The sequence below is a fragment of the Camellia sinensis genome, unplaced genomic scaffold (genome assembly GCF_055761805.1).
Source record: "Camellia sinensis isolate YWXY unplaced genomic scaffold, ASM5576180v1 Unanchor215, whole genome shotgun sequence".
Classification (NCBI taxonomy): domain Eukaryota; kingdom Viridiplantae; phylum Streptophyta; class Magnoliopsida; order Ericales; family Theaceae; genus Camellia; species Camellia sinensis.
The window spans coordinates 1-10,470 of NW_028129095.1; the positions used below are offsets into that span (position 1 = coordinate 1).

General features: G+C 30.9%; 1 pseudogene; it reads left to right on the forward strand.

Annotated features, from left to right (window-relative positions):
* The first annotated feature begins 7,671 nt into the window (after positions 1–7,671).
* Positions 7,672–8,872, forward strand: LOC145815588 (cytochrome c oxidase subunit 2 pseudogene; annotated as a pseudogene).
* The last annotated feature ends 1,598 nt before the right edge of the window (positions 8,873–10,470 follow it).

The window sequence follows — 10,470 nt, forward strand, 5'->3', positions numbered from 1 at the left end:
AGGATACTTCTAAATAAGATAGAAAAAGTGTATAATGATCCTTATAATGAAAGAAGCATAATACGTAAAGACAATAATGGTAAAACGGGTGTTTATGCTTGAGAAAATAAAATAAACAACAAAATATATGTAGGGAGTGGAGATCCTCTATATGCAAGAATAAGCGATTACTATCAGGGGTGATACCTTAGCACACGTGATAGTTTATATATAATAAGGGCATTAAATAAATATAAAATGATTAATTTTAATTTATATGTCCTAGAGTATGCGGACACTGATAATCTTATAAACTGTGAACAGAAATGGATGAATCTTATTAAACCTGAATATAATATTAACCCTACAGCAGGAAGCTCTAAAGGATACATACACAGGGTAGAAGATATACAGAAGATCCGAGAGGCTACTTTAGGTAGAAAACATACTATAGAAGTAAGAAATGCTATGAGTGAAAACAGAAGAAAAGAAAATAATCCTTTCTATGGTAAAAAGCATAGCGTTAATACTTTAGATAATCTACGCCATATTGCAAGCAATAGAAATTATTTACCTGTTGCAGGTTTAGAAGTAGAAATCACAAATATAAAAACTAAAATTACTACTCTTTACCCTAGTGTACGTAGTGCAGCAGATGCTATCAACTCTGATATTAGAACTTTACTTCGTAGAGAGAAAACACAAAGAGACAAGGGGATCAATACTCCATACAGAAATACATATATAATAAATATAATAAGAAAATAGCCTATTGTATTCGCCCTTATGATGGCATTCCTATTATTATATGTAGCCTAAGCTATATAACCCTAAAATAAATAAATTTTAAATATTTTATTGTTTTCATTTTTAGGTAAAATAGCTTCTATAGCTCAATGGTAGAGCAGGATACTGTTAATATTCTGATAGATGTTCGATTCATCTTAGAGGCTAAGAATATAATTTAATGGTAAAATGTGAAGCTTCAAACTTTAAGTTTTCAGTTCGAATCTGAATGTTCTTGACTGTTAAAATATTTGGTTATGTAATATAGCCATTCATTACACTATTTATTTTTTTAGTAGCAATATATTAAAGCTTATAATAAGGTTAAATCGTGTTAAATGTTACCTATTATATATGGAAAATAAAAGTCATGTTCTCTTTTAGAGTCAGTTAAGTTATTCAATTAAATATAGTAGTTTATCTAATTGTTGCACAAGTTCAAACTTTATCAACTTATAGGTTTTTACAAAAAGGGGACATAGTTTAATTGGTAAAACTGCGATTTTGCATATCGTTATTTCAGGATCGAGTCCTGATGTCTCCAAATTCTAGAAATAGTTAAAAAAATCATTTTACAATTACATCTTAATGATTTTAATATTGAGCTCGAAAAGCTCAATTGGTGGAGCGGAACACTGAAGATGTTTAGGTTATAAGTTCAAGTCTTATTTCGAGCAAATAAAATGACAAATTATTAATAGATGATAGGTATGCTGGAATTGGTAGTCAGGTTCCGCTTAGGACGGAATGGTCTAATAACCGTGCAAGTTCAAGCCTTGTTACCTATATAAAAGCTTTTTTGATCAACTAATATTAAAAGTATTTTTAATATGTTGTGGACTAATAGGTAAGTCATAAATTTTTGGTATTTACTATTGAGTGTTCGAATCACTCCAACATAAATCTAAGTTAATTTGTCGTTGTGTTTAACGGATGTACGGTTAAAGTGAAAGGAATAAATCCTCCAAAGTTAGGTGGGTATAGTTCAATAGGCAGAACGACTGTATGTGGAACAGTAAGTTCTCTGTTCAAATCAGAGTATCCTCCCTGTCTAATATGGTATTTTTTTCACTTTATATTATGTTAGCCTGGATAGTTCAAATGGTTAGAACATTAACTTCATATGTTAAGTATGAGAATTCGACTTTCTCTCCCGGCTATATGAGATGTTATTTACTTAAATAAATTAGCCTTTAAGTAAATAGGAACGTTTATGTTTATAAATTAAACATAAAACAGTCCGATGCTGACAATTGTATGAAACTAGTATATAATACAATAAATAAGATATTAATTTATTCTATGGCACCTTTATTAACAACTTTACCTAGTTTTGTTGATACTAATCCTTTGAGTCAATTTGATATAAGAGAACTTTTAAGTTTAAATGTGTTAGGTTTAATAAATATTTCATTAACTAATATAGGGTTATATCTTATATTAGCCAGTATAGTGATATTGACTTTATTTTTATTAAGCAATAACTATAATAAATTGGTTAGCAATAATTGAAGTGCAGGACAAGAATCAGTGTATGCCACTATACATAGTATAGTAACAAGTCAAATAAATAACAAAAGGGGACAAGTATATTTCCCTTTTATATTTACTTTGTTTATATTTATATTATGTAACAATTTAATAGGTATGGTACCTTACAGCTTTGCTAGTACAAGTCATTTTGTTTTTACATTTTCACTTAGTTTTACTATAGTGTTAGGTGCTACTATTCTAGGATTTATAATTCATAAATCTAAATTGTTTTCTTTATTTGTGCCTTCTGGTTGTCCTCTTCCCTTACTAGCTTTATTAGTTTTAATAGAATTTATCTCTTATTTAGCTAGAAACGTTTCTTTAGGACTAAGATTGGCTGCAAATATATTATCAGGTCACATGCTTTTAAACATATTAAGTGGATTTACTTACAATATAATGAATTCAGGTTTCTTATTCTTCTTTTTAGCTCTTTTACCTTTAACTTTTATAATAGCATTTTCAGGTTTAGAGTTAGGAATTGCGTTTATACAGGCACAAGTTTTTGTGGTGTTAAGCTGTAGTTATATAAAAGATGGATTAGAATTACATTAGTCTTGTAATTTTATTCTTTAATTTCGGGGCATGTAAGCAAGCGGTCTTGCGTTTTGATTGCAGATCTTAAATTAGGAGTTCAACTCTTCCGTGCCCCTACAAAAAAAATATCGGATATATTATGAAAACGAACAAATATCAAGCTTGATATTTAGTGTAGACAAATTATTAATATGGACATATAATTAACATTTATGCCCTAATATAAATTAATAGGCCTTTATACACAATTAAGGTTGTTTAAGTGTGTGGTTAATAATAATAACAAAAGGTTAAAAATACATTTACGTATCTTGTCAGGCTTACATTCAAAGCTTTTTGTGTATGTTAGCTTTTTTTTTATAATAATGCAAACTTTAAGGAAAGAAACTAAGACTGAAGCTATAGGGCTCACAGATCCAAAGTTAAGTTCCGTATCAATGTTTTTTGAGAGGTGATTATGATCATCTAATGCAAAAGATATAGGTACATTATATTTAATGTTTGCTTTATTTGCAGGTTTAATAGGTACAGGTTTTTCTGTTCTTATAAGAATAGAACTAAGTGCACCCGGAGTACAATATATAGGGGATAACCAATTATACAACAGTATAATAACAGCTCATGCTATTCTTATGATATTCTTTATGGTTATGCCTGCTATGATAGGGGGGTTTGGTAATTTCTTACTTCCCTTAATGGTAGGAGGTCCAGATATGGCTTTCCCTAGATTAAATAATATAAGTTTCTGATTATTAATACCTAGTCTTTTATTATTTTTATTTGCTAGTGTAATAGAGAACGGAGCAGGTACAGGTTGAACTATATACCCTCCTTTATCAAGTGTACAAAGTCATAGTGGACCTAGTGTAGATCTTGCTATATTTGCTTTTACATTTAGCAGGAGTAAGTAGCTTGCTAGGTGCAATGAATTTTATTACAACTATTCTAAATATGAGATGTCCAGGAATAAGATTACATAAATTAGCTTTATTTGGATGAGCTGTAGTGGTTACTGCAGTGTTGTTATTGTTATCTTTACCCGTATTGGCCGGTGCTATAACGATGCTATTAACAGATAGAAATTTTAACACTTCATTTTTTGAAGCAGCAGGAGGGGGTGACCCTATACTATACCAACACCTTTTCTGATTTTTCGGACACCCAGAGGTTTATATATTAATTATACCTGGATTTGGAATAATCAGTACTACTATTTCCGCTAATTCTAATAAAGGAATATTTGGTTATTTAGGTATGGTATATGCTGTAATGTCAATAGGTGTTTTAGGTTTTGTAGTGTGAAGCCACCACATGTATTCAGTTGGTCTAGACGTTGATACAAGAGCCTATTTTACGGCCGCAACTTTAATAATAGCGGTTCCTACAGGTATTAAAGTGTTTTCATGACTGGCTACATGTTACGGAGGATCTGTTAGAGCTACTCCATCTATGTTATACGCCCTAGGTTTTGTATTTATGTTTACTATAGGAGGATTAAGTGGTGTAGTTTTAGCTAACGCATCACTGGATATAGCATTCCATGACACTTATTACGTAGTAGCTCATTTTCATTACGTTTTAAGCATGGGTGCAGTATTTGCCTTATTTAGTGCATGATATTTCTGAGTACCTAAGATGTTAGGTTTGGACTTCAGCGAGACAAAAAGTAAAGCTCATTTCTGAATAATGTTCATAGGAGTTAATCTTACATTTTTCCCTCAACACTTCTTAGGTCTACAAGGTATGCCTAGAAGAATTAGTGATTACCCTGATGGGTTTGCAGGTTGAAATTTAGTAAGTAGTTTTGGATCATTAGTTAGTGTGGCTGCCACTTGATTGTTTTTACATATAGTTTACAAACAATTAGTTGAAGGTAACGCAGTTCCAAGATATTTAGGTAGTAATCAAGAATTTCATTATGATGCTTTACAAACTTTAATAGCAAGATCTTATGAATCAATAGAGTGAGCTATAGATAATCCACCTAAACCTCATTCATTTGTAAGTTTACCTTTACAAAGTGAAATATTGCCCATTGGGAGGAAAGAACAGGGTTTTTAGTATAAAACCTGGTAATATTGTATGTATAAAAACAATAAAAAGAACCGAATGAGTGTTTACTTTCCGTAAGTTTACTACTAGTGCCAAAAAATATAATCCCACTAAGCGAGATAAAGATGCAGCAGATAAAGTAGAAGAAATGAGTGAAACTGGATTTATAGATGATAGACATATAGAATTATATAATGAGTTAGAAGAAGCTAGTCAAACAGGTGATTTTAAACAATTTCAACAGGCTGCTTCGACTCTTAGGCATTATGTAGATTCCCAAAAAGAAATATTACCCGGTTATGAAGCATGACGAGCTAGAGATGATGAATTTATTAGTGACTTCCGTAGGGATTTATTCGAAGCATCATATGATGAACAAGATCTTACTAAAGATGTTACGGGTAAAAGAAAAGACACGGATATTATAGAACAAGAACAAGCATCTCCAGAAAGAGTATCAGAAAAGAAAATAAAACAAGATTACCAAGACACTGCATCTGGTGAAGTGTCTAAACAAGATAACAAAAGTGGTAGTGATACAGAAACTGAGGATAAAAGTACCCCTACGCAAGAAAAAGAAACTGAACAAATTACACAAATTTTCGACGATATCGATTTGTTTTAAACCTTTGTACAATAACTAGCCTAGTCTATAAATTTAATAGGCACCCTTAATCTATATTGTAATACTGATTTATCTATTTATATAAAAATTATATAATGAATATACAATACTACTAATGTCTTTCTTTGTCTTGGCCGAAATTACAAAAAACGGATATAAGCCAGAATGAGTGTTCTTTTTAGGGTTATTATCCGCGATATTAGCTATTTTTACTATAGTTAGTAAAAATCCAATACATTCTGTATTGTATTTAATAGGTTTATTCGTTACAATTGCAGTATATCTAATAGTGTTTAATATGACTTTTCTAGGCATATCCTATTTATTAGTTTATGTAGGGGCTATATCTATATTATTCCTATTTATTCTTATGTTAATTAACATTAGAGTGTCAGAATTACTGACAGAAGGTAAAAATAGTGCAGTTCTTGCTGTTCTAGTCGTTATAGCTTTTAGTTTTGCTTTCCACAATAAATTACCTTACATAATGGACATATATCAAGATACATTAAATTTGTTTAACAAATATATTATAGCTACAGTGCCTTCGGAAAGTGCTAATTTGTCCACCTTTTTGGTAAATGCTGAACTGGACCATACTGTAGGAGTAGCAAGCAGAGACTGAGACAGTTCTTTGATAGAAATTACTCATGTATCATCAATAGGTAATATATTATATAGCGTACTATATATAAATATGATGATAGTGGCAATGATATTGTTACTTGCTATGGTAGGAGCTATAGTTGTAACAGTTAAGCCTGAAGATAAATCTGAAGAATTTAACGAACCTTCTTCTGTTTCATTTGGGCCTAATAACCCTAATTACTTAAACAAATCTCCTTTTAAATAAATTATTTAAAATTTTTCAAATATTTTGTCCATATAATAACAATGCAGCCATTTGCATTTTGTACATTTTGTGCCCTAGAGACTTTTAAACCTGTAAATATACAGTGTCTCTAAAATTTTTGTATAAAGTATACATTGTATTTTATGCAAAAGATTTAATTACAATAAAGAAAATAGAATTATAATTATATACTTATACTATGAAAATAATAAAACGTCATTCTCTTATAAAGCCTGCGACTCATTATGTTATAGATGCACCCACACCATCTAACATAAGTTACTGATGAAACATAGGTTCATTACTTGGACTTTCATTAGGTATACAAATAATAACAGGTGTCACATTAGCTATGCATTATAATCCTAGTGTTTTAGAAGCCTTTAATTCGGTAGAACATATAATGAGAGACGTAAATAATGGATGATTAATTCGTTATCTACATGCTAATACTGCTTCTGCCTTCTTTTTCCTAGTTTATCTACATATAGGTAGAGGATTATATTACGGATCATACAAATCTCCTAGATCGTTAACTTGAATACTGGGTACAACTATATTCTTATTAATGATAGTAACAGCCTTCTTGGGATATGTGTTACCTTATGGACAGATGTCTTTATGAGGTGCAACAGTTATTACTAATCTTATGAGTGCCATACCTTGAATAGGACAGGACATAGTTGAGTTCATCTGAGGAGGGTTTAGTGTAAATAATGCTACCTTAAATAGATTTTTCTCTTTACATTTTGTATTGCCATTTGTTTTAGCTGCATTAGTTTTAATGCATTTAGTTGCATTACATGACAGTGCAGGGTCAAATAATCCTTTAGGTATATCAGGTAATTATGACAGAATACCATTTGCTCCATACTTTATATTTAAAGACATAATTACTATATTTATATTTATGTGAGTATTGTCTTTATTTGTATTCTTTGTTCCTAATGCTTTAGGAGACAGTGAAAATTATGTAATGGCTAATCCTATGCAAACACCTCCTGCTATAGTGCCTGAATGATATTTATTACCTTTTTATGCTATATTAAGAAGTATACCTAATAAACTATTAGGTGTTATAGCTATGATATCTGCTATATTAGTATTATTAGCTATGACATTTGGAGATCTATCTAAATTAAGAGGTATACAATTCAAGCCATTTAGTAAGACTACATTCTTTATATTCATAGGTAACTTATTATTACTTCTAGTTTTAGGAGCTAGACACGTTGAATCTCCTTTCATAGAAGCTGGACAAATAGCTACACTTATTTACTTTGTTTACTTTGGTATTATTTTACCTATGGGTACTAGTTTAGAAAACGTTGTTAATGAATATTACACAATTGTAAATGATAGAATAGCTAATCCTTTTAACAAGGTATCATTATCGCTTAAAAGTACTCTAGTACCGGATCCATCTACAGAATCTAAAGGAAATGTGGTTGTGGATCCAGAAGGATACACAGTAGGAGTCCCTTATAAAATTGTAAATCCAGACGGTACAACAGAAATAGCCTATCCTATTCATTATCATACTCCTGAACAACCCCCTGTAGGTTCTGGTTACTCAGTAGGAACTCCTTACAAAATTGTAAATCCAGACGGTACAGGAGAAATAAGTTATCCTATACACTATCATACTCCTGCTCCAACTACAACTACAACTCCTACTTCTGTTCCAGCTCCTGCTTCTACTACTCCAGTAGATGGATCAGATATAAGTACATCACCAGAATCTAGTTTACATATAGTGATAAGATTAAAATCTGCTGTAACTAACTTTTTCAGTCAATCATCTGATGCTCCTAGACCTTGAGGATTATATTTTCAAGATACCGCAAGCCCACAAATGGAAGCTTTGGTGGAGCTACATGATAACATCATGTTTTACTTAGTCATAATACTATTTGCAGTTGGTTGAGTTTTAGTTGCAATAATAAACTAAATATATACGGTCAGGAATAAGTAATAAATATGTAAGTCATGGTTCTCTGGTAGAAATTATATGAACTGTTTCACCAGGACTTATACTTATATTTATTGCTTTTACATCATTTAAATTGTTATATTTAATGGATGAAGTTAGTGATGTGAATATGACTTTATACATAGAAGGTCATCAATGATACTGAAGCTATCAATACCCTGATTTCTTAGATAGTGATGGTGAGTTTATTGAATATGATTCATATTTAATACCTGAATCAGACTTAGAAGATGGTGCATTAAGAATGCTTGATGTAGACGAAAGAGTTATAATACCTGAGATTACTCATGTAAGGTTTATAGTTACTAGCGGAGACGTTATTCATTCGTATGCTTGTCCAGCATTAGGTATAAAAGCAGATGCCTATCCAGGAAGATTAAACCAAGCTTCTGCTCTTATAAACAGAGTAGGTACTTTTTATGGCCAATGTTCAGAAATATGCGGTATATTACATAGTTCTATGCCTATAGCAATAGAATCCGTTTCATTAGAAAAATTCCTTTTATTCTTATGAGACAAATAATTAATTAAAAAAAAAAAAAATGATGACATACACTCAATATATATTAACAGGTTTCCTTAGCTATTATCAAGTAACGTACCCGGAGTTACAAATAACTCCTATAGAAGACGAAGTTTCTATACCAGAGTTATTTATCCGGTTATCTTGTCTTCATGATTCTGATCCCCGTTTTCATACCTTTGCCCAAGCGTGATGGCAAACAACTGACACAATACACAGTGCATTGTCTACCTTCAGCTTAAGAAATGCACCTTCCAATGAAACAATGTCTTTGCTATCTAATATAAGAAATCAACTTATGGAAGGTAATTACGTAACTATATACTGACCAAGGAATACATATAGCTTTATGGATTTGTCACGTGACATGCTTACTATGCCTGATCTCGATGGTATTTATTCTTGTACGACACAACTAGAAGCTGATTTACCTAATCTAATTGGCTATAGTTCTAGTCTAATATATCATCATACAATGATGTATGACTTTCCTCAATTTTATGATTGCTATAACATGATTACATTATGTCCTATAGAGGGTATATCACATTTACATCCGGATATATCTTCTTTAACAGAATTTCCTTTTGCTAGTATACGAAATCTATTTGATATAGACGTTATTACTAACATAGTTATGGAACACTGTGGACCAGAACTTTCAGATTATCAATCTGAGGATTCTGAATCAAACAGTCCTACTATAATAGATATTGACCCTGATGATCCTATTAATACAATTTTAGTCAAAGCTATCATTATTCAGATGAGTCTTATTTGTTTTCAATTTGTATTCGCTTCAATAGTAACTTCTCCGGAATTTTACAATATTATTGTAAACATGTAATGTAAAGATTTAATTATTATAAAAAAGTCTTTACCTTCATTACCTTGACTCTTTAGTGAGTAAGCACAATGGGATCAAAAGAAAAAGGCTTATCAGTTTTTAGTAGATCAAGCTAGCTTCGGTATTACAATATCACGTCCGTGATCCAAATTATTTTAATTTGGATATATATAATAATAAAATTAGTATTATTAAGTAATTAAATTTTAATTTAATTTAACTTAAGTTATTTTATCTTTTTGCTATTCAATTTATAGTCGGAGATAATAATGTAGAAATATTAGTGTATATATTTCTATGGTGGGGCCTTAACTTTGATAATGTATCGCACGGTATAATATCGTATCGCATCCCTTGGCATCACATCATATAATAAGTAATAAAACTAAAACAATATAAAATCTATAAACTTTATTAAAAAAATGTTGTATTTGCCGTTACCTATTTCTATTTTAGAAGTGTTAATCATATCAGTACCTGTCTTGTTGGCAGTGGCTTTTGTAACTGTAGCAGAAAGAAAAACCATGGCTAGCATGCAAAGAAGAGTGGGACCTAATATAGTAGGTTATTATGGACTACTACAAGCGTTTGCTGATGCATTTAAACTTATATTCAAAGAATATGTTTCACCTACTCAGGCAAACCTTGTACTATTCTTTCTTGGCCCTATAATAACCCTAGTATTCTCTCTTCTAGGCTTTGCAATAATACCTTATGCCCCAGGTTTAGCTATATTTGACTT